This window comes from Anser cygnoides, chromosome 16, assembly GCF_040182565.1.
Source record: "Anser cygnoides isolate HZ-2024a breed goose chromosome 16, Taihu_goose_T2T_genome, whole genome shotgun sequence".
NCBI classification, from domain to species: Eukaryota; Metazoa; Chordata; class Aves; order Anseriformes; family Anatidae; genus Anser; species Anser cygnoides.
In genome coordinates this window covers 12,808,808-12,832,392 of record NC_089888.1, presented here as the reverse complement: position 1 = coordinate 12,832,392, position 23,585 = coordinate 12,808,808, and the positions used below count along the sequence as shown (strand labels likewise).

At 44.6% G+C, this 23,585-nt stretch overlaps 1 long non-coding RNA gene across 3 annotated transcripts in view; it reads left to right on the top strand.

Annotated features, from left to right (window-relative positions):
* Positions 1-23,585, top strand: part of LOC106043497 (uncharacterized) — a 49,531-nt gene that overhangs the window by 2,324 nt on the left and 23,622 nt on the right. The window contains exons 2-3 of one of the 3 annotated variants that reach the window (XR_010825368.1): positions 845-933; positions 6,496-6,599. This is a non-coding gene — a long non-coding RNA (uncharacterized lncRNA). Of the gene's footprint in view, positions 1-844; positions 934-5,059; positions 5,502-6,495; positions 6,600-23,585 lie in introns of those variants that run through there. The other 2 variants (XR_010825367.1, XR_010825369.1) reach the window with 2 other exon arrangements.

Sequence of the window (23,585 nt, the reverse complement as noted above, 5' to 3'; positions counted from 1 at the left end):
ACTGCAGGTTCCCAAAACCCCAAAGAAGGGGCTGCTGCAGGCTGTGGATTGCTGCGGTGTGGAGCTCCTGAGCACAGACATCACGATGTGAAAACCTGGCACTGAATTTAAAAGGCTGGCTAGCAAAAATGTACAGAGGAGATAAATCACAAAGGATTTCCCAGCCTAGAGGGCCGCGGCCCCTGGCTCGGCAGTCCCTTGAGCCAGAGGTTCAAATAAGCCAGAGGTTCAAATAAGCCATTCTCCAAGGCTTCCAGCACTGTCCCACTAGAGCGAAGGATGGTTTTCTGTGCAGGTTGATACAGAGCTGTAGTCCACAGCATCATCTTCCCCAACTGTTTGCTCCTGGAACTGCACTGGTCCAAGCCATCAGCTCCATCCCCCTGTCTAATAAAGGAGCTGTTGCCTGGTTGTAGACAGCGAAAAATAATTTTCAGATGTTGCTGCTACTCTCAGCAGGGTGTAATAGAAACTCATTACCGTTCACAAGTCTAACTTAATTACATTTTTTCTTGAAGGATGTTATGCTGGCTCAGCAGGAAAGGGGGACTCATCTGCATACGTTCAGGGTCTGTCTTCTCAAAACTTAGTAATATCCATGGTAAATGCTGAAGAAAGGTGGGAAATGACTGTAGGACCTCCTGATCAGTGCAAACTGTGGCATGGATCTGCCAGATTCACAGGAAACAATATCCTGTACCCAGATCAACTGAGAATGAGACATCACCTTGCTTCTTCTATGGTTATTGTTTTCATCAGACAGTCACAAAAACTGAAAATTAGTGTTTTCTCCATTGCTTAAAACTTGAAGGCTTAACCTGGTTTATTCTTATTTCCTTTGCAGATAGAAATGGTGCTATTGAGAGGAGAAAAGAAAAGAATTGGAATTCCACCTGGGGTGATAAAAGCAATCTCAGGTTACCTATAGATGACGTGAGTATAATTTGGCTTTGTGTGTGTAAGGCGTGTTCTGGCATCCTGTTGGGCACTGACCATGGGGTGCATTGCTGCAGGCCCCTGAGCAGCCGGGAGCGGGGAGCCCTTCTCCACGGGCAGCTCCTCCAGAGGCTTCACCTCCAGTGCTGCTGCAGCATCTGGCCCGGCTCGCTGCAGCTGGGAGATGAAAATTCCTGTGCTCACAGTGCCTGTGAGCATTTTATTGATGGTTGCCTATTCTGAGGGCCGGCACAGCCCCATGAGGAGCTCTCAAGGTCAGCCCAGGAGGGCTCCGAGGTCTGGCCTCACTCAGGGAGGCGATTGCTGCATCACAGTGCACGGGGCGCAGGAGATGAGCTTTGCTCGCAGGCTCCAAGACAGGAACAAAAAGGAGGTGAGAGGGGAAGAACCCACCCCTATAATTAGCTGTGTAATTAAGCTTCCTCTTGGGCAGGGAGCGCTGGGCCAGTTCTGCCTCCCATGAAGTGCGGTGACACCTCCGTCACCTCTCACTTAAGAGAAACAAGTCGGTGCCCAGAAGGCTTTCTCCAACAGGGGACACGGATACAAAAACAATTCTTGTTGCAGGCTTAGCAAGTGTATTTGGGGTTAAAATGGATGGATTTAGCCACTGATATGGGATAGGGGATTGCCTAGTGATGCATGAGGTCCCAATGGGGAAGAGAGAGAAAGTCTGAAACAAAGCAAAAGTAATTAAATAGAGGCAGAGCAGGCAGCACTTCTGTGCTTGATAATCTATGCAAACTACAAGGGTTCTTGTTCGGACAATCAATAAACCAGCCCGTTTCATTTTATTTTTGTGTGGTTGCATGTACTGGCTATATTGTGGTGGAAACATTGTGAAGAATTGATTCACAGATAGAAATATATGTGGGTTGCTTGTGGTTTATTAAGAAGATCAAGATAACAAGTGCTGCATTATTGATCAAACCCAGAGGGACACTTCCTTTTTTTCTTCTTGTCGATGAAATCCAGTTGTAATTATTTTTTCCTTTTTCTCATTCTTCCTTTCCTCTCACCCCTCCCTAACCCTCTGGAGATGCAGTAATGAAGTAAGTGCAAAAAATGTCAGTCAGGGCTGGCAACGGGCAGGAGAGGGGTAGAAAGGAGACAAGCAGAGAGATTGGGAGGGAAGAAAGCATTTGTCAGCGTGTATGAGAGTGCTTCGCTGCTAATGTTCCTCACTGAAGCTTAACGGGGACAGGAGCTTAACAGGAGCCCAAGCAGCCTTTTTTATTTGCACTTTAGGAATCTTTTACCGTGGACTTAAATCGTTATTTATAGCACAACCAGGCCTGCCCACTGGCTCCTGTGCAGAGCTGGATTTACCAAGGATGGGCATTGCTGTGGGCAAGGGGAGGGGACAGCTGGTGTTTCGGCAGAAGAAAATGGAAAGTCTTCTCCTGAGGCCCTGCAGAGACTGGCCGGCGTGTGCTCACCCCTCCCGTGAGCTGGAGACCAGCAGATCAGAGCAGGCAGACCCTACAGCTTTTCCTTTTCCATCTCTAATTCTTGCACATAGCTGTGGGTACCTCGGCTGCTCTGCAGTGATGGGCACTCCTCGGGGACAGCGTCCAGCTCAGCCACAGGGCTGCTAAGTGCCAGTTATGCAGATCTGCTGTGAAGAAAACCATCAGGCCTTGGGACAGACCATTTGTTCCTTCTCTTCTGTCTTTGCTCCCCCTTGCCTCCCTCTCCTGGAAGCAGAGGAGAGCCTGCAATTCTGCTGATCTGTCACATACCAGGGACACTATCAGCTGGGCAGCTCACTGCTGCTGTACAGCCCCTGACCACATCGGTGCTGCTTTTCCAGCTCTCATGATGAACCTGGAGCCACAGGTGGCTGGGCACTTCACCGTCACATCCCACCAGGACTGACTGCTATTCCTTCTGCTTCTCTCTTTGTTGCCCAATTTGTACAGGTTCAGCTCTCTCACCACTTACATCCCACAGCCCCCTAAATTTGATGAGACTCGGCTGGGTGTAACTGGGCTGAGTGCCGTTTGTATGTCCGCACAAGCAGTACATGCAAGATACCAGGGGACCAAAGTCAAGTGTAGCGGTGACAGGAAAAGGCCAGAATTAAATTGGTTTATATGCCTGCCTCGTGCACTTAAGTGTTATGACCATGGTCATGTTTCAAAGCTCCCTGCTAGCACTTTGTGTCCCTGCCAGGACGGATGAGATGCTCTGACACTCCCAGGGAGAGCATCACCAGCTGGTTTGGGTTTATTTTTAGCTTAGGAGTGATTCTGTTTGTTTGTTTTTTTTCTTGTTTTCTGAAATACCTGACTCATTTTGGCTGAGCTATTTCAAACCTCTTCAGCCTGATCTGGGCACTCAAGATAGAAAATGTTAGCCTCGCAGAGAATTTGGCATTATAATGCAAAGCAAACAGGTCTAGCAAGGGGCACTTCTACCGGGGTGGTGGTTCTGCTCCTGGTGGTAATGCTTGCAGCCGAAATATGTTTATGTATAGAAGAAAAATAAAGGCAGATGTTGGTCCTTAAAGTCCAGAGTTCCCTTCTAACTTGAGAGCAGACAGCGAAGTAGCCAAATGCTAGAGTAAACCAGTGGCCAGGAACTCATAACACGACAAAGACAGATGGCACTGCACATTAACATTTTTGTTGGGCTCAGCTTTGGCACGAACACCTAAAAGGCTTAGGAGAGGTGTTAAGACCCAGTGGTCACTCGAGGTTTGTCCTACTGACAATGAAGAACAAGGCAAATCCTGGAAGCATTTCAGGCTTCCTCTCCCCAGCACATTTACGCTCCTAATTTAGGTTGCAGTCCCAGGAAGGTAGACTTACTTTTGCCTAAACAAAATGACTACAGCATGTCCTATAGCAGCTCCAGCATCACTAGCAGAGGTGGGAGAGGGCATGAATCAGAGAAGATAAATTTTATATTCAAAGGTAGTCTAGCAAGTTCTTATGGCACTTAATAGCTGGCATACTCCCACTGCAAGGGAAGCAGAAAGCAAATTCAATCATTTCTGTTACAAAAATCCCACCGCTCTTTATTATGTGCACAGATGGTGTCTCAGGAGCTTTGCTGCCAGTGCTCTGCATGCCTAATGCCAGGCAGGGAGCATTGCTTTTCCAGCCCAGGTGACAGTGGGAAAGCTTTTTTTTCATTTGCTCGAACTGTGTGGATTTCCATGCACTCCCATTTATACATTTAATCTAAACCAAGCAAAAAGTCCAAATATTACTGCGGACCATATTTAGTGGAGATGAAAGCAGAGACACAAATGGGAACCGATTATACACCATGGAGGTGAAAAGCTGTTGCAAACAGAAAAACAAATAGAAGGGTATTGCAGGACAACCAGTACAATGGGAAATGGAGTTGCTTTATCTTAAATCCTTCCACATGTATCCTACCCGTAAGGGTAAAATGTGGAACCAACTAGACCTCTGGAAATGTTTCTACTCCAGAAATGGAATAATCTCACTTAAATGCCTTCTTGTTTTTGATGGAGGCTTCTTAATGCAGCATTGCCTTTTGCAAGAGGCTGCATTTCTGCAGCTATTTATAAATTCCCCTAAACTGGCCTTTTCTAAAAAGCACCATCTCTTTTGAGCTGGTCACTGTGTGCTGTAGTTGTGTGTCATGAGTTTGTGTTACTTCACTGCCAGCTGGGCTTGGGATCTTCTTCTGAGTAAAAGTTAGAGGACTGTAGAAAGGTCAGATCTGCTCAGCCTCTTTTTTTAAGTGCCGTACAAAGACTACCATTTACTTTAAGCAATAAAACACTCTGTAGGTTTATGCATTCCCCCTCCAGCCTGAAGCTCTTCTAGCACTTAACAGCTGTTGTGTTATGATGTACAGCACCACTAGGACACAGCAAATCACTATCCCAGGTTCAGAGGTAGGAGAAAAAGCCACAGAGGACTTGACTGACTTTTGAGAATCATGGATCTTATCTCAAAAATGCTTTGGGCCAGTAGGATCAAACTCCAAGGTCCTCCAGCTGGCAGAATTTGCCGTAGCTCCATCTAATTGTGTGCTGGTAGAATAACTACTGCCAGCTGAAAAATGGGATGGGCATGGCTTTTCTTCTTTTTTTTTTTTTTTTTTTCTCCCTTCTCCTTCTCCTCCTTTACCAGAGGAGATAAATACCCTCATGCCGTAGTTGGTGGGCTTTGCCCTTGGCTGTGTAGGTTGTGTGTTGTTGAGTGGAAATATGCTTTAGAGGGGAAGATGAAAACAGTCAAAAATCCAGGCTATATGAGTAGATATTTTGGGTTTTATGCACATGCCTAGAGTATCTTTATATTCAGGAGCTGGACTCGATGATCCTTGTGGGTCTCTTCCAACTTGGGATGTTCTATGATTCTATATTTAATATGTTGGAGGTCATACATTTAATATGTGTGACATCTTACAGGACCGTGGCCCAACTGAGATATACTGACTGCAAATGATTTCAGGTGGAACAGCTTCTGTTGCAGAGCTTTTGACCCTTGGTCAATTGAAAACCAAAGGATGTAGCACAGAGCCTCTGAGCTGCCTTCATCGCCTACAGCTGGGCCAAGGTAAAACTGAGCTCCTTGGGAACTTTAGATAGAGTTTGAAAAACAGACCTTGAGTTTTTGATTCACCAGGACCAGTGCCTCTGCTTCCTTTAGCATGCTCAAGAATTCAGGTTTTTCTCATAAAGCAGGCCTAATGGTCTCCAGGTTGACCAGCCAGAAATGGCAATATTAGAACTTCCTGAGAATTTTGTCCTAGATATTTTACTACCAGCATTTGCTTCCAGATTGCTCTGCTGATCTTAATCAGTTAATCAGTTCTATTAGACAATTGCAGAGCGCACTATGGCTCTGCAATCTTTTTGTGTTTACTGCAATGTCATTATGCTCAGTGCTTTATTTTCCTCTTGGTCTTTCTTTTTGTTTTCTGTTGTTTGTGGATTAAAAGGCGTAGGACTTGTTAGCTGTGCTCAGTTTGCCCTGCCCTGTCTTGGAAAACTGAAGTGGATGCCCAGGGAATTGAGGGGCGGTCATTTGCCTTAGCATAATTCTGCTGACTTCTGAAAGAAGTTTAACATTCCTCGCCTTTCACCTTCAATGCCACTAGCAGAGCTGACCTGAGATGCTGGCCCAGAAGAAGTTAATAAGATAGCTTGCACCACGAAGCTAAAGGAGTCGATAGTAATGAATATTTAAGTGGTGGAATTTTCCACTGCCATCACTGAACTTTTTTTCTACTAATTACTGCCATTAATAAAGTCCTGCCAACACCTGACTAATGAGGACTCAGCACCAACTTTACTTAATCTATGGCCTTTTGTCTTCTTGGTTGTGCAATGCGTGTGACAATTGCCAGGTTGCTGAGACAGCTTAAGGAGAGTTTGGGGATGGAGGTTTTTAGAGAGTTTAATAGAAAGCAGAAGCTGTCTTGCAAGAAGTCTATGTTGATGAAAATTAAACTTAAATTAATGCTTTCTAGAGTTCAAGTAAATGCTAGCTCTTCTTGTCTCCTGTCAGATGTTCAGAGAGATGGCTGATGTTGTTTTCTGCTTTCTAGGATGACTCTTGATGTCTGAAAGAGGAAGAATTTCCTGAGTTTGCTCTCTGCTCCCGTCCTCTCCCTGCAGACACCTGTGAATATCTGCTCCAGGGAGAAAAGAGGTGAGGACACACATGCAAGGTTGGTGGCTCTCTACTGTATGGTAGCAAATGGTGAGGAGATGGAGCTCTGCTTTCTGCTGTCAGAAATCAGAATGGAGTCTTGAATTCTTTTGTTTCAGTTTGATTTACTGTACGTGCCAGTTAAAGAAACGAAGTGCTCCCAGGAAGAAACAATTCTCCATTTGCTTAATTCAGAGCTCTAGGTTGAAGCTCTTATTTCATTTCCAACCCAACTAACTCTTTTTTTTTTTTTTTAAGAGTGTTTAGGCAGAGGTGGAGTTCCTATAGTGCATGCAAGATCTTCCCCTGCCCCTAAAGATGCCTTACCACAAAAGTTGGTTTGTTGTGTAAAATTAGCATAGCTGCAGTTTATTGGTGAATCTTTTCAAAGAGGCAGTTTGTAGCTGTAGGATCATGATTTTTCTCATGCTGTTAGCTGGTACATAACACACTACATGCAGTCAAATGCCTGGTATGTGATCCTCATCGGGAGGATGCTCTGTTTTGAAGGATGTGGCAGCAACCTGGTGGGAGTGCCTTCCATCTGAATTTTGGATGGCTTTAGGGGAGGCTGTGAAGAGCAAGCTGAGAGATGGAAGTCAAATCCTTCACTCAGGAGCAGGTCTGAATCGTCTGAGTATGTGGAATCATTGCCACCTTTGAGAAAAGCTGGGGGTGTAATTGCAGAACTGAAAAGCCAGCCTGACTTCACGAGATGGGGTTTGGGACTGTGAATTGCAGTCGACACCAAGCTCTGACTCCTATCATTTTAGAGTTGTTTCATGTTTAAACACCGCAATTGCTGTTAAATGTGAGTTCTCTGAGCTTTAATAAAAATAGCATCACATTAACCTAACGAGTTTTTACAGACGAGATTGATAACATTTATTAAAGGGCTTATATAATGCATTTGTCTGCAATAAAGGATGATAGGACTCTATGACCTGAGAGGTCTTTCTACTCCCAGTGTTTCTCTTGCAGGTGGACCAGCCACGAGAGGGCAACAAAGGCTTGTGGGCTGTAAACAGGCTGTAATTAAAAATAAATTAACATATAACAAACCTGTCAGCTCAGGAAAAAATATTGCTACTGTCCACTGGAAGCTGGCGTGACAGCCTCCCTTATCAGCACCTCTTCACAGAGGTGGTGCCTGTGGAGAACGAGGCTGGGTGCTGTCTGGAACTAAGAAGGAAATGGGCATCAGTCATCCTTTTCATTGCAATAATTACCACTGGGAGCTTTGGAGAGAAATGCGGTCCCTGAAGTTGTCTTCTCCTTTTCAGGGGGTGACCAGAGTAGTGTATCCCAGCTGGTGAGTCACTGCCCTTAGAAAGCAGGAGGGCTAGAGAGTGGAGAGCCATGAAGTGTTTGTGATGATTTCCAGCCTTGTTTTCTCTTTAGTAATAACAATCAAAAGTCAAAAGACGCTTGTAATTGAAAAGAGCCTGACGGTGATGGGAGATTTCCCTGGATGCAGTGGAGCACAGGTCAGTGGTAGCAGTGCGGTTGTGGCTGGACCCTGTAGTATTGCCTCTATAGCAATCACGTAAGGTCTCCCTTCACAAATGCATTGGATGTTTTTGCATCTCTGGAGTCCTTGGAGGTAGCAGTTAAAACAGCTTTCTGCAACTGTTGGTTCTACAATTTCTTTAATCTCTGGATTCGTCTCTTCAGGTTAACATCCATGTAACTTTTGGGTTTTCTTCCCTGGATTCAGGAGCCCCATATAATTTCAGGAATTCCCTCCTATACTTGCCAGCGATTTGTGTGGGCTGCTGTGATATTGCAGTTGTTCCAAATCCCCATACGGGCTGCAGTTGCCAAAGACGTTACCCTGAGGTGCTGGAGGATTTTATGGGGTTTAATCCTATGCATCCTGTTGCCTAGCCTAAGCGCTGGAGAAGTGGTCAAAACTTGCCTCTGCTGTGCTAAAATACTCATTGCTAAGGCATGCACTGCTACTGAGAGTTTGTGGCTTGTATCTTGCATTTTTCTCTGGTGTGTTTTGTTGTTGTTTGCTTGGGTCCCCCCCCCCCCTTTTTTTTCTTTTCATGGAGCTCAAATGATTATCTCCCTTTGAATTTCATCAGCAGTTAATGTACAAGGATTGCCCCACAGTCTAACCACCTAACAGCTCCTTGCTCGTTGGTAGCTAGAGTAATGGCATGAGGCAGGTCAGAGGGTTCCTTAATGGACTTAAAATCCATTTTTTGTCAGAACTGAATAAAATGTACGTTAACATAAAATCACTGGAACAGCCTCGTAAGGGCCGTGGTAGAATCCCCATCACTGAAAGCTTTCAAGATGCAATGGGACAGAGCTGTGGAGAATCTCGTCTAGGCTTCTTTTTCCCACAAAAGATTGGACTTGATGATCTTTTGAGGTCCTTCCAACCTGGGCTGTCCTGTGGGAGAAAGGGGGAAGATTGTAGGGAAAGGGAGGACAAAGAAAGGGTGCAGAGGGGGAAAGGTGGGGACTGTTGCTTGGGAAAACGGGGAAAGTAGCTGGAAAAGAGGTGGTGGAAAGTTTATGCATCAAGTGGTGGACACTTTTCTGTCCTTGGTGGTCCAATGATGAGCAAAGTATCTGTAAATATTTAATATGGAGGGTCTGGAGGGGAAATTTTCTGCAGCCTGTTTGTCTGGGGCAGTATTTGACCCTCTTCTAACGCGGTATGAATGCAGACAGCGTACTGTCAGTCAGCTACCCGCGGCCAGCAGGGAAAGGACGTGACGAGGATTGTAACTGCAAAAGCTAAAGATGAAAAACTACTACTTCCACAGACTTGGAAATAAAAGCTTCATGTGGCGTTTTTTATTTCCTTGTGCTGTGTCTTTGTTTTTAGAGGGGGAGAGAAGAACAAGGTTATTTGTGGAGGTGTTAAGTTAAGCAACTGAAAAATCTCTGACTTGGAGTTGCTGCTAGTTTCTTCTCATTTTGTTTTTTTGACCCTGACACATTCCTCTCCAGCATCTTCATAGGCTAAGGAATAAAACATGACATAACTAAGATGTACAGTGTGCTTTTTGGCTAAACCGCGGGGCTGGCAAAACATTACCATCATTTTTCTGGCTTTTATTTGAAATCATAAAGAGTTAAGCGCATCAGTTTGCTGTGGTTATTTTTTCCTTCCTTTCCCTGAATAAAAAATGAAGGAAGAGCTTGGCAGTTAATTTAATAGTTTGTTGGGAAAATATACTGATCTATGACATCATTAATTGAAATGAAGGGCAGAGAACACTCAGAGCTGCAGGAAAAAAATATAAAGGAATGTTTGGCAAATGACATAAAATAAAAAATGAGAACTTGGGGCTCAAAGTTACTACTAAGATAGTTTCCCAAGGCTGTTCAGTGCTGAATGTGAAGGGGCAGGAAGCAGAACAACAGGAAGGGCTTTGGTAGAGGTTCTGATTTTGAGGTTTATTTTTTTTTCCACAGAATATCACAAATTAATAGATATTTGTCAGTTAATATTCACAGAACCCTTTCAAAGTAGCAGCCTTTCCCTGTTTTAAGGATTACGCAGTAGTTGCTGAGCCAGTTCCAAATGCAAGCATTTATTAAGGTAGACACTAAATCCATATGTAGATACTCAATATCTATTTTCAGTATTTTACCTTCGAAGAATGACTGCAAATAAATGATAAAAGGTATCTGCAGGTGGCTGGGATGGTTCTTTGAGCATAGCTTTAGACATGTCTGAGGACCTCAGGTGCAAGATAGACCATGATGGGCTCATTTATTATAAATCACATCTGACTAATAGTACTGTAAATCCAAAGTGCTGCTGTTAAAGCTGGCTTATTCATCTTCACTTCTTTTGGTTATTCTTAATGGTGCTATAGGACTAAATAGAGAGTTCTGTGGTTTCACAGTACCTGCAGCCATGTAACAGTTCTTGTTTTTCCATTAAACGTCATGGAAGAAGGTAGCATCTACCCTTAAGACTTGATGTCATTTTCGTGAGTGGTATTTGAGCTCAGGGAGAGAGGGAGGAATGTTCATGTGGTGTGAAGGTGAAACACGTCCCCATGGGCCAGCAGCCCGGAGCATTTGTTGGAGGTTTAACATCGCTGCCTGCGAGCTGAGTGCTGCGACCAGAGGGGCTGCTTGGGGGAACCAGGTTCCGCGATCGTGTTCCCAACTCTTCTGACTTTGAGGGCTTTATTGTCCCACTTCAGCGATTACTGGCGATGCTAGATGTCTCAATTTGTTTTGATAAGTATTGTGCCTCATACTTCAGTGGCACTTCTTGTCTAAAGGCACCTGTACCTGGGCAGTAGCACATGAACGGCTCTCGTGTGCAGCCTGTGCCTTGCAGACAGGGTTAATGCCTACCAAGAGTAGATGGAGACAGATGTCTAGGAAACATAATTGTACACCTGTGTATCTTTTTCAGAAGATACTCTCCTTTGAAATTTAAAACTTTAAGGGGTAGGATGTTAGCACAGAAATTAATTTTTAGACATCAGTGCTATCTGGTTAGAGTAATTGCTTATTATCTACTTCCCTGGGGTTTTAAGCTCTTGGAAATGACTATTTGCATCTCTGTGCGTGCTTAAAGGAAGGAGAAAATTGCACTCTATCATTTCAAGGCTCTATTCTGGCTCTCTGATATGCTAGGAGGAAAAAAGAATTTAGAAAAATCTTTCTCCTGACCCATCTGTTCCAAGGAGTAGCAGAGTCTGACAAATTTCTTTGACTGGTGGGGATGGTAGCTAGTGGACTATGAGATTTGCCATTATACCTGGCCTATCTTGGCTAAGCCCTGCTGGCAGCCCAAAATGATCCCCATGAGCCCTACTAATACGTTTAATACGTTAAAAGTTTTTTTTTTTTTTTTATATAAAAGGCAGATCAAATCATCATGCAGGTACTGTGGAAACTTGTCTCATCAGAAACCCAAGACAGGCAGAGAAATCTAAATTAGGAGCAAGCATTAGGCCTCTGGATAGGAAGGTGATGGTTCTCCTTGTGTCATCAGCAACTCAAATTTGCAGCGGGTAGTTGGAAGAGAGTATGAGATCCTGTTTGTGTATATCCCAGCCCTGGTGTCAACCGGGCTTTCAAGCCTTATGCCCAACAGGTGAGTGGCTTCTGGTGGCTGTGTGGGAGCTGGGTTACAAAAAGAAGATGGCTCAGACCATTACCACCAGGCGCTCTCAATGGAAGAAAGTGGAGGATAAGGGTTAGTCTCAAGAATTGTTTGCTGAGAGTGCTGATAGAGACCAGAAGCAGGGTCAGGACCTGAAGTGCCATCCAAATGGATAAGTCAGAGGGATGAAAGTGTCAGCTGGGGAACCTGAGCACACAGAGGGAGAAACCGCCCCCAGATCACATGTGGAGTCTGCGATGTAGGGAAGGGATCAGGATCTGCATCAGGATCCACCAGCTATCCAAGGCAAGCCATGCCCCTGGCTCACCATGCTTACTGCAGGGCGTGCATCCTGGGACGTGAGGTTGGGAGTGATGTGGGACACAAACCCTGTTGTTTCCTCCTGTGTTGCACTTTCAAGGTCGGAATCCAGCATCATTTGTGGTCTCTGATTTTTAATGTAGTTTAAGCAATGATTAAGCACGGTGCAGGTTTGTGGGCTGGAGCCCCACTGGAGTGTGGGTAATAGAGAAGTTTTTGTCTTTCTTTTTGTCTATTTATTTGTTTCTCAGTCTAGAGTAAACACTGCTATAAAATATGCTGATGTAAAACAACTGCAAATTGAGGCATTATTTCATGGTATTTGTACCACAATTTTATTGCATTCATAGTTATTTACAGTATGTAAATAAGCTTCGCAGTGTAGAAAAATGTTCTGCTATAACTCAGTCGGTTGAGCATTTTTAAAAAAAAGAGGGGGGGGGAATCAACCCAAACCCTTAGATGCAAGTAGCAAAACAAGATTATGGACAATATTATGGATGTCTTTTTTGTTACGGGATTAGGTCTGTTTGAAAATAGTACCCATTTCCTGAAACGCTGAAATTTGTGTACTTCAACTACCTGCATTGTGTTATAAATCCATAATGACTATTTTCCATCAATATTGTGTTACAATTTGAATTATTAAATGCTAAATGGCTGCGTATAGATTGCAAAGCAATGAGAATTTCCTTCCAGTTGAAAGAGAGACCTAGTGTGGGTAAGAATATAGCTTTTGATGAGCATTGCAGCATCTGTAGACTCAAGCAATTATATGCAGATGGTGCACAGGCAGTACAAAGATAAATGCAAGGTCCTTTTAAATCCTGCTTGCAGTATTCCCTACATGAATATGGACTGCGGTGTGATTGTCTGGCTTTCTTAAGGCTTAATTTTCATCCCACTGAATGTAATGGCAAAACATCTATTAATTTCAGTGGCAGCAGGGCAGGGTACTTTGGCTCTAGCAGTCTAAAAAAATTGTGGGGAGAGAGGTAGCAAACTACTTTGGCAGAAGAATATTGCTTGGGTGGCTGTAGTTTGAAGAGACTGTTCAAACAGGGAAGAGGCTTCTGTGTTAGCCCTTGTGCTTTGTATTAGCAAGTTGGGCGTATTTCCAGGACCATGATCTAGGCTACTGTTAAGCTTTTCTTTTTCTCTGCAGAAATCATGATGTTTCACAAATATAGCATGAAAAGAAGCCATTGTAATGCAGCAGAAATGAGAGATCCATTCTGGCTGACCCGACTAAGGGAGAGTTTTGAAAACTAGGTGAAGTTTGTTTGATGGATCCAGTGCATCTACTGCCAATAATGGACCAGGGACCTCCAGGAGGTCTGTCCTGCACAGCCATATGTGTTTGGGGGAGCAAGTGGCCAACCTGGAAAGGGATGAATGGTGTGTCCTGCAGCTCCATGTGTGTTCTGAAGTTGCAGGAGGGTGAAACAGCTGCTGTATGGGATCTGTGGGCAGTCATAAGAGTGTGTTTAAGGAAAGCAAAGTAGCATGCCAGGCTGTCGTGGGAGATGCTAGATATCCTTCTGGGGTATCCTCCAGCCACTGCGTGTTTCGTGTGCTCTGCAGGGGTACAGGCAGGATGTGGTTGCTGTTGAACATGAGCACAACACCATCCTGCATGAACTTTCAGCTTCCCTGCAAAATATTTAGAAAACCAAACAAATCCCTTTTGTCAAATTTAATAAGTAGCCACGGTATGGAGATGGCTCTTTTTGCCACCTCTCCTTTCCATTTCTCTCTGCCTTGCCTGCAGAGCTGACCCAGCATGCCAGGAGCGTGCTGGAAGCTGTGCTGTCTTGGAGGGACTTTGAGCCGATAAATCTCCTTTTTGACCAGCAGCTTTCCCACTGCTTTGCCCACCGGCTGGATGAGCGCACCTGAGCGCAGCGTGCTGTCATGCTGGTGGTTCTGGCTGGGAGTTTGGCACCTGAAGGTCATTCCCTTGGAAACGGAAAACCTTGAGGGCCTGAAAGGTAGCAAGAGCAAATGTGCTTAAAATTCAGCAGGGAGAACAGGTGGAGATGGCTCTAGGGTCCCCAAGGGCTGGGAGGGTCTGCCCCGTTGTTCTTGTTTTAGTCCTTGCTATCCTTCTCCCCTAGCTTCTGCTTTCAAGCCCTTTGTGAAGTGCACAAGATGCTCCAGTGGCTGTGCCGTGCCCTAGGACAGTGCCAAATGTCTTACACCAACTCTGCTTCTGAACTTGGCTTCTAATGCGTGGAGGTGGGTGACCTGTGATGTCATGCTGATGTCTTGAAAGCAAATATATATATATTTTTAATGAAATCCGTCTGGGTAAAAAATATGGAAACTAAAGAGCCTAGCCCTGAAACCAGCTTCCTAGCCCCTCGTTAGACTTGTCACCGCAGCAATGCAGAGAAGAGTTTGAAGTGGTTTGGAGGCAGCCTTTGAAGCGCAGAAGGAAGCAAAGCCATTCCTTCGTTAATATTTTTTCATGTGGCACCTAAATGGCCAGCTGCAGGGCTACGTTTCCTTTCACCCTCAACTGCTTTCTTCAAATGCCTTATTTTCTTCCTTTCCCTGGTTCCCAAGAGTCAGGGAATGCACCCTCATTCCAAACCCAGTGTGCTGGGCTCTTAATTGGTACCAGAAAATAAAAAAGCAGAGTAAGACGAGCTCTGTCCAGGGTGTTTCTCTTTGTGTTTTCAGTGGTTGTCATGATCAGACCCCCAGTAATGTTCAGTAATGAATCAGAACCTTGCAGACGTGAAATAAATTAGACTTGTGAAAAGAACTTTGCCATAGAAGCAACATAAACTTTGCTATATTACCCTGAGGTGCCCGGTAATTGCTGTTGATTGTGGGGGGAAAGTCATCCAGAGGAGAAATGCAATTTGTTGCTGTGGCTACTAGCTCCCAGATTTATTATCTCTCCTCTTTCTCCCTGAGTGTTGTAAAATACGCCACAAATTCAGCAGCTTCAATGGATTCTTTTTCTTTAGTGGCTGTTTTTTGTGTGTGTATTTTAGAGTAAATTCTGTCTGCAGATCCACGGCACTGGTGAGCGCAGCATCACTGTGGGCTTGTGCTGTCATCGCTCAGTGCTTGGTGCTGGCATCTATCAAATGCAAAGGGACTTTGGTCCTTGTCCCAACATTGGTGCCAGCGCTGGCGTAGCCAGGGGCTGGCGAAGCAAGTGTCCCTGGAAGCCAGCCCTGTGCCGACCTCTTCCCTCCTGGGAGAAAAGCACTGATGCTGCCTTGTGTCCCCTTCCCAGTGCTGAGGCTGCCAGGGGCGGGTGGGTGCTGAGGAGCGGGCTGGGTGCCCTGGCTGGGTTTAGGTCCATCTCTGCTATGCCTCCTGCACCTCTCAGTTTCCCTCCCAAAAGGCTTCTGGATGATCTCCTTGACCTGCTTTCTGGCTGGCTGGGGAATACCTCCTGTGACTCTTCATCGCCAGGGAGAGAAAGGGATAGGAGCAGACGTAGGAGTCGTTTCCAGCAGTCTCCTGCAGGCAGAAGGGGAGCGTTCCTGGTTGGTGGGACTGAAGCAGCCATTCCTCTCTTCCTACCAGCGGCTCCTCTCATCTTCCTAATGTCACGTTACATTTTCTGGAGCGAGAACCACTGTACACAGTGGCATCCCACACCGGTGAAAGGGACCCACTGCAGCCCAGGCTTTGCCACTCAAACACTAAGTTTGGTCATAGCAAGAGAGAATTTTCAAATTTTCAGAAAAAGGTGATTATTTCATTTTGCATACTTTTATACTTTGTGTGTGTATATGAATGTATTTCAAAAATAAATTACACGTGCTCTATATTTTAGGCATATAAAACTGGGAAGGCAGCATGAGACAGGGAATGTTCTTCCAGTGTGGGACAGCAGCATGTAGCACCAAGGAGACAAGGGGAGCCATTCCTTGCAGGATTTCCTTGCCAGGGAAGTCCCAGGGCTGCTTCTCCTGTTCCTCACTGGGATTTCTGGGTGCTCCTTGGTGAGCCCTTTCAGCCCCTGTAAGGCTGAGGAGGGTGACAGCACTGTTCCTTCGTGTGCCGCGAGGTGGCCAGGTGTTACTGTGATGGAGTTAAAGGTGACAGATGGGCCATTAGGGATGTTATTGCTTTTCTTTAATCTCATAAAATCATCTCTGGTGTCAGAAGATGACAGCAGTGTATTTCTCCTCTTCCTTCATCTGGATCTGCTTTCCACTGTTATGATTTTGCTTTTCATGGGGTGAATCTGAACACGTCCCAAAGATATGGCCCACAGGATGGAGTCTTGTAGAAAACACGGCACAGAAGCTGTCATACCAGGAATGAGAGCTAATGCATCAAGAGAGCATACTGTTTTCTTCAGAGTCCAATTTGTAGCACAGCAAACAGGGAGAAGATGCTGTAGGCTCTTGCATGGTCTGGGAGTTGGGAAGTCTTAGAGATCTCCTTGCCAGGAGCCTGGGAAACTGGCTCTTGATGCAGGAGCCCCCTTGGGTCTGAGACTTCTAAGAGATTCTCACTGCTTTAGTAGTTAAACTCCCAAGTATAATATCTTGACTAAACTTCCTGAATTATAGTTTTATTAAATGTAATTTCTTTATTTCCCACCCTTCATTATGGAAGAGAGTTTTTGGTTAGGTTGCCTTTGGAAGAGAAATCCAGTAGGCTGCAGGGAACAGCAAAAATGCTTCTCATGGCAGCTGCATAACTTGGCTGGAGATATGGGAAACAAATCTTTCCTGGATAATGCACCTAACTTTCCCTTTATTGCATGTGAGCACTGGGTTCTTGTCAAAACATCCTTCATCTTCATCTGTCAAAGGCAGAGGCTAAAATCCCCCTGCTTGCCACTGTCTCATGCTGTTTGCCTGTTGTTTCTTTATGGTTTCTTACTGTTTCCTGCCTTGTGGATCCCAGCCTGAGTATACATCTGTTTTCAGGCAAGTCACATTTGTTGTATCGTATCAGCCACTCTGTGACCTCTGTCTCCCAGCCTAATGCTTTCATCCTCAGTCCTGTTGCTTTGTGCAGCTCCCGGTCAGGTCAAGATGTGCCATTTCCAGCACTGCAAACAATGAAGCTTTTGTCTTTTTGCAGCCCGCTCAGCACTGCGGCTGCGTGCTCCTCCTGGAGAGCCAGGCTTTTGTTATTTCACTAACCATGGGGCTGGGTTTTTCCAAATGATTCAGATTTTGAACCGGTCAGGCAGCAAGAGAAATGCCAGTTTGTTGAATGTGCTTCACCTGTTAACTCCCTACGACAAACTTTATAGACAGGTTTCCAAACACCGGGAGCACAAGGGAAGTTTAAATGTGTAGATTTTTTTATATACATGAAATATGATTTTGATTTGCTCTGGTATCTTCATGGCAGCATGAACTTTTCTGCAAATGCATTATAGCCACTGAGTGCTGTATACTTGCGGAAACATGAGTGTTGATATGAGGCAGGGAATGGCTCTGCCACCCACAGCCAACATGGCACGTTGACTCATGCATGGGAAGTTCACGTGAGCCAGAAAAATGGTCATCATCACGGTTCACTAATTATCCCAATTACTGGGAAGCTTCCTGATTCAGCGCCAGCTTTTCAGCTTGCTCCCTGATCCCTGTTTAATGATGGTGTGCTCCCGTAGTTAATTTTATATTTATGGCCCCTGCCATCATATTCCTTGGGTCTGTTAAATTTTACGTACTCTCAAACTGTTGGGTTCATGGTGGCCTGCGTGTTACTCTCGTGGTTGTGTACAACTGTATAGTTGGGTACTGAAACTGGAACCATCCAAGGATGCTAGGTTCTTACAGAAAAAGATCATGAAACGTAAAACTCTTGGTATAAAAACTTGAAAGTTGGCAAACATGGGTGGTGTCTTAGGACTTCCCCCCCTCTCAAGAATTAGTGTCTAGTTCTGGTTTAGGAAAATGCTCTTAAAGGTTACGTAAAAATCTTTTTCATCCACTTAAAATAGGCATTATTTTTTGTAGGAACTCAGTGTAAAAATCTGTGCATTTTGTCAGCAACCTGGGATCTTTTAGATTCTTGTTTGGCTCATAGTTTTTGTCAGATACTAAGTTTAGCTTTTTAAAACAGTGATGACATGCTATAATTTATGTATGGTCATGACCAAATACTATTTAAGCTGCAGTGGTTGTAAATTCTTATTTAATGTATATAAAAACAATGGCTTTTGTCTCGGGTCTTGATAGGTTCATAGGAAGAATTGCTGTTATAATTAAAATGAAGGCATTTTTTTCTATTCCAAATGAAGTTATTAGTTCAGTAATAGGTTTTTAGGAGAAACAGAGATTACTGTTATAAGCTGGACTAATATCTTGTATAACAGAAGTCATAGGATTTCACTCGGTGTTATATCTATCCCAATAACTTCTGGTTGACCTGGAATGAAAATGTGTGTATGTCTATATAAAATTCAATCTTCTTTGAAAGATATGAAGTGATGGAAAACCTACCACATCCCTCAGCAATCTGTTCCAATTTGTAAAAATAAGTTCTCCTAACTCTTCTTCCAACCTTCATTCAGATAAGGTTGGAGCCATTTAAACTGCCTGACTCATCACTCCTTTGCCTGAAAGTGTTTTGTAGTTGCCAGCACTTCCAGCTGCTGTTCAGGTCGCTCTTATACTTAATTTCAAGTGTTCTCTGGAACGTCTCATTCTCTGTACAGCCTCTGGGGTTTTGTCATATTTGAAAAAATCAAAGAGTATTCGATTGGATTCACTAACAAAGAAAACCTCATACAAGAAAACAGAGGACATCTCAGCAACTATCTGAAGGTAGAAAAACGCCAACTAACCCTAAACACTGCTGTTGAAACGAGTAGCAGAAGTGTTGCTCGTGACTGTGATTTTCCAGCTGTAAGTAAGAGTTGCTTTTGGAGGCCATGCCTGATTAATCCCAGCATCTCGAGCTGTGCCTCGGTGCCTCCATCGGGGAGGCTGCCCTGGTTCCTGGCTGCTTGCAGGCTGCTGTCTGCACCGCGGTGTTCCCCGGAGTCAGGAGGGGAAACTGTTGGCATTGGTATTACTGAAGTTGCACTGCACTGCGCTTCACACAGCTCCTGAGGCTGACCCCACCAACATCAGCATCTCGCCTTCAACTGCCACGGTGCCGGCATGCCTGCTCTCAGTTTGCCCTGCTACCCCTCGAAAGCAGAGCTAGGTCACTTCATTTTATTGCACTCAACATTTTGCTCTGCACTTTTCACTTCCTTCTGATTCTCTCCACTTTTCATCTTTGCTTTGCTTCCAGGCCCTCCCCCTCTAGCCCTACACTTCTACTTATCCCTTATCCTCGTGCTCATGCTAGCTGTCCTTTGCCTTATTTTTCTCATAGTTCAATGTTTCCTTGTACATCTGTATCAGGTGATCTGTGCCTGCATATGCCTCCAGGCACTTCCATCAGCGCAGTTTCTGAAAATTTTGTTGATGCTTCGATTGAGTTACCCAGCTGATGTGGGAGCTCGCTACATGAATTTCTTGTGTCTTTTCTTGGCTGGTTGCATTTTTTTTGCTAAGCGTGTAGGGAAAACAAAAAAATTGTTACATGGCACAGGTGTCAGTTTGTTTAGTCGTCTTCTACCTGGCTTTACCAATCTCTGTGTTGGCCGATGACCATGATAACAACATCTGCCTGATTCTAAAGCTGAGCATGTTATGATCTGAAAACCTGGGTATATGGCTTAACAAAATTTTAAAATGCTATTTTGTGTGTTTGAAGCAAAGTGTTTTTTTCCTTGAGCACTACAATTCTAGAACTAGAGAAACCCATCAATAAAATATTTAAACCCATAAATTATGTTGCTACCAAAATTGGTAGCCACTGCTGCTGCATCCACATGAATTGCAGAGCAGGGATGCTTGCGTTAGTTGACGCAAGACCTGCCCAATACCACATCTGCCAAAATTCAAACAACGCTCTTATTTAACAATATGGAACTGTCAAGGGATGTGCTGATGGAGCTTGCAGGCTCTGCATAATGTGACCCTGGAGTCTGATGGGCTCCCAAAGAGCCAGACCTGCTGTAGAGGCTCGGTGGCCCTCCAGGGATGATCGCCGCGAGGAGCGCTGCCTGCAGCCACAGCGTGGTGATGCCTGCAAGATCCCCGTGGTTGCAAGGCTAAATGCAGTTCTGGAGAGGAGGCGAGTGCTGGTGTTCGGCCGTCACCACTGAAGCTGATGGCATCCCTTGAGCTTCAGTATTTAAACGGCTGCTGAAGTATTTTATTGTACTTCTCTGCATCTCTCAGTAAAATAGAGCTGAGACTCGGACTCCCTTGAAGATCCCAGCCTTTGGCTATGCAGTCCTGAAGCGCTCTCCTGTTGATGGAAGTCAACAACAATAATGTTAGAGAATTCAGTGGAGATGCAGCTGCTGAAAATAAGCAGGGGAAGTCAGCACGGGATAAAGATTTAAGGAGGACTTGCTCATTTCAAGTGATAGACTGCTGCATCTCTGGGATTGTGCCATCCCAAGGTACAGTAAAGACTGACTCTGCAGAAGCAGCCATGATGGATGATAATGAATGCTTCTTTGCATAAGGTTTTCATTTTCTAGAGAGAAACATTTATTATTGTGAGTGATAGTGTGGCCTTTTGATTTTTCACCTGTTATTTGCTAATCCACTGACAGATCTTAACGCTTCAATTCCTAGCTGTTCTTAATTATCTAAAAGTTCCTCTTCAAAGATGACTGGCATTTGGACAGGTTGGACATCCTGGCCCACCAGATGTGCTGGAAATCTGTTTCAAAGGGAAAAGCAGAAGAAAAGCAGGGAAGGCAGCTTTCAGGTGATGTGGAGTCACTTCCTTTGGACCTTGATGCCAACGTCACCTTTGCCTTTGTTGTTGCAGTCCCCTGGGGCTTGCTGGTGCTGCTGAGATCAGCACGATTCCTGCAAGACCACAGTTAAGCCAGGGCAGGTTCTTGGGCACTTGAGTGGAGGAACTTGGTTCTGGTCTTTGTCTAAAACCCATCTTTTTCAAAGAGACTTTGGTGGCAGCTCCAAAGCTATGGTGTTGCCATCTCAGGAAAGGAAGGGGGGAAATAACCCCCCACTGAATCATAATCTTTAAATCACAAGATTTGGAAAACAAACAAAATATGATGAATTTTTATTCTGTCATTTGGCTTTTAATCTTCTTACTCTTGTGTGAGATTATTCTTCCATCTGAAATTAACCTTAACTGCATGTTCCTCTGACGGAGATAAGGATAATCCTTTCTGAGGGGAGTTACTGCACATTAATTGCCTGTCTTCACTCTTTTCCTTCATTTTTTTTTCTCCATGTTCACCTATCTTTTTTGTGGTGCAGAGATCTGCACTGGAGCTACAAAATGTGTCTGCAGAAAATTACCAAAAAAAAAATAGTATAACTACTTCCCACATATTTTCTGATTATTATTCAATAAAAAATTATCTCAGTGGCAAAGAACTTATACATAAGAGTATAAGAGTGTAATTGTATCAACAACCACTTTCTAATTGCTAGAAAAAAAAAATAGCCAAAACAGAGCTTTCTGCAACTTAGTGCTATAATTAGATTTAGAATTTTCAATATATTTTATGAAATGTTTCTCACATTCAAAGCACTTAAAATAATTTAAAATCATTTTCATTTCTTCATATGATTTCTATCAACTGCATGATGATAAATTATTCAGTAATTACAATAAACATAAGCTTAATGTGTGTATATATATATATATCATTGTAATTAACTGTCCATATAAGTAGAAGTAGCATATTTTTGTTTTATTTCTCTTTTGATTTTGTGGCTCTAAGAGTTGTTCTTTGCTTCAGACCCAACATCTGTCCTGTAGCTTAGCCCCATCAGTAGGCAGTGCCTGATTTTTGTGCTCTTAGTTAACTCTGGGAAGACTTTATTCTGTGGTTGTGGAAGCAGCTTGGCTCCTGCACCTAGAATCATAGAACCACTAAGGTTGGAAAAGACCTTCAAGATCATCTGGTCCAACCATCAAAAAAAGAAAGTGAGGTAGTCACTTTGTCGATCTGTTAGACAGTCTTGTTTTCTATTTTGCAATTATGGAAGAAAATCATATCCATAATGTTTGGTATATTTTATGTATTTTCCCTGGAGCGGGTATACTCCTTCCTCCCCCTTCTAACATCTCATGTCTCTCTTTAGGAACCATGATGCTGGTACGCTCTTTGGTTAGCCTTTAATCTTCCGTTTTAACTGGGAGGAACAGTACTTGGACGGTGGCAAGGCTACCCAACCATGCTCTGTTCTTGCTGCCGGCAAATGTCAGCTGTCCTCTGCTTGAGCAAAATGCCCCAGGAGCTTCGTGGTGCTTTTGGGAAGCCTTAGCCCAAAGTCTTTGGTGGCGGTGGTAGTGGGACAGCACAAGTCCAGGGAGCAAAGTGAAGGAATGGAGATGGATCAGAAAAACAACTGCAATGTTAAACCCATCTAAAGCTGACAGATTTTTTATTTTTATTTTTAATTTCATGGGAAGGGGAAGGAGAGGGGGCTCCTGATACTTTTATTCAGCTGACTGAAGAGCTCATGTCAACATTCGCTTTTTGAAATACAGCGTTGGCCCGTGTGTAAAATGAGCTATGAAGCGCAGAGCTGACAAACCCCAGGGGAAAGCATGTCTTTTATTAACAACTGCTGGTACACTTCAGGAACCTTATTTTAATGTTTAGTGCAAGCGTTTTCCGTGAGAGCATAAAGAATTGCTGGGCTGAGAAATCCCCTGGACGTGGCAGGAGGCTTTGGTGCCCACTCGCCCTCCTGCTCCCATCTGTGTGGTGGTTTGGAGCCACTGGAGGGGTGGGAGGAGGACCAGCCTGTGATGGCTATCGCTGCCGAGTTTCCCTGGATAAGTCATGGTGTGTTGTAGCTACCTGCATTGTAGGCTTACGATGTGGCAGATATTCAGGGGGATTTTTCATTTTATTGAGTGCCGAGGTGACTTAGGGCCCAAGGCTGACCTTGGGTTCCAGTGACTTAATGGGTTCTGGTCCTTCAAAAGGTGCTTAGGTGCTTCTGGAAAATGTGTCAACAAAGCAACAATATTACCGTGTTATTCATGTATACCTCTGCGGATTTATTTTAAATATATTTTTATAACGCAGCAAGTTCACCTGTTCTTTTCCTGTCTTCAATCTGCCTCGCACAAGTGTGGATACATCTGGGAGATGCAGGACTGTAGCCTCTTCTTACGCCCCCCCAGCAGTGCTGTGCGTCCTCGTCAGTCCCACGGGCCTCCAGTGCAGCGACGGTGCTGTGCGACGGTGCTGTGCTGGCAGCACGTGGCTGGAGGAGTGCCCCCATCCCCTGCTGGTGGTCGTTACTGTGAGCAGGGCTGGAAGCCGGACTGGGAAATAAATTTTTTTTTAAAAATGGTCGCAGACCTTGATGTTTAGGCTCTGCAGATCAAACCCTGCCGGGGCTGGTGGTGCTGTGACAGGAGGTGCACGTCGCTGCCGTTCTCGGTATGAGGCCGCTGGTCTCCAGCAGGCCCTGTAGGTGTTGGTGTCACGGCCCCACTTCCCCACAGCTTCGCTCCTCGCTGCGCGTCTCAGTCCCTCCTGCTATGGTGGGATCTGTCTG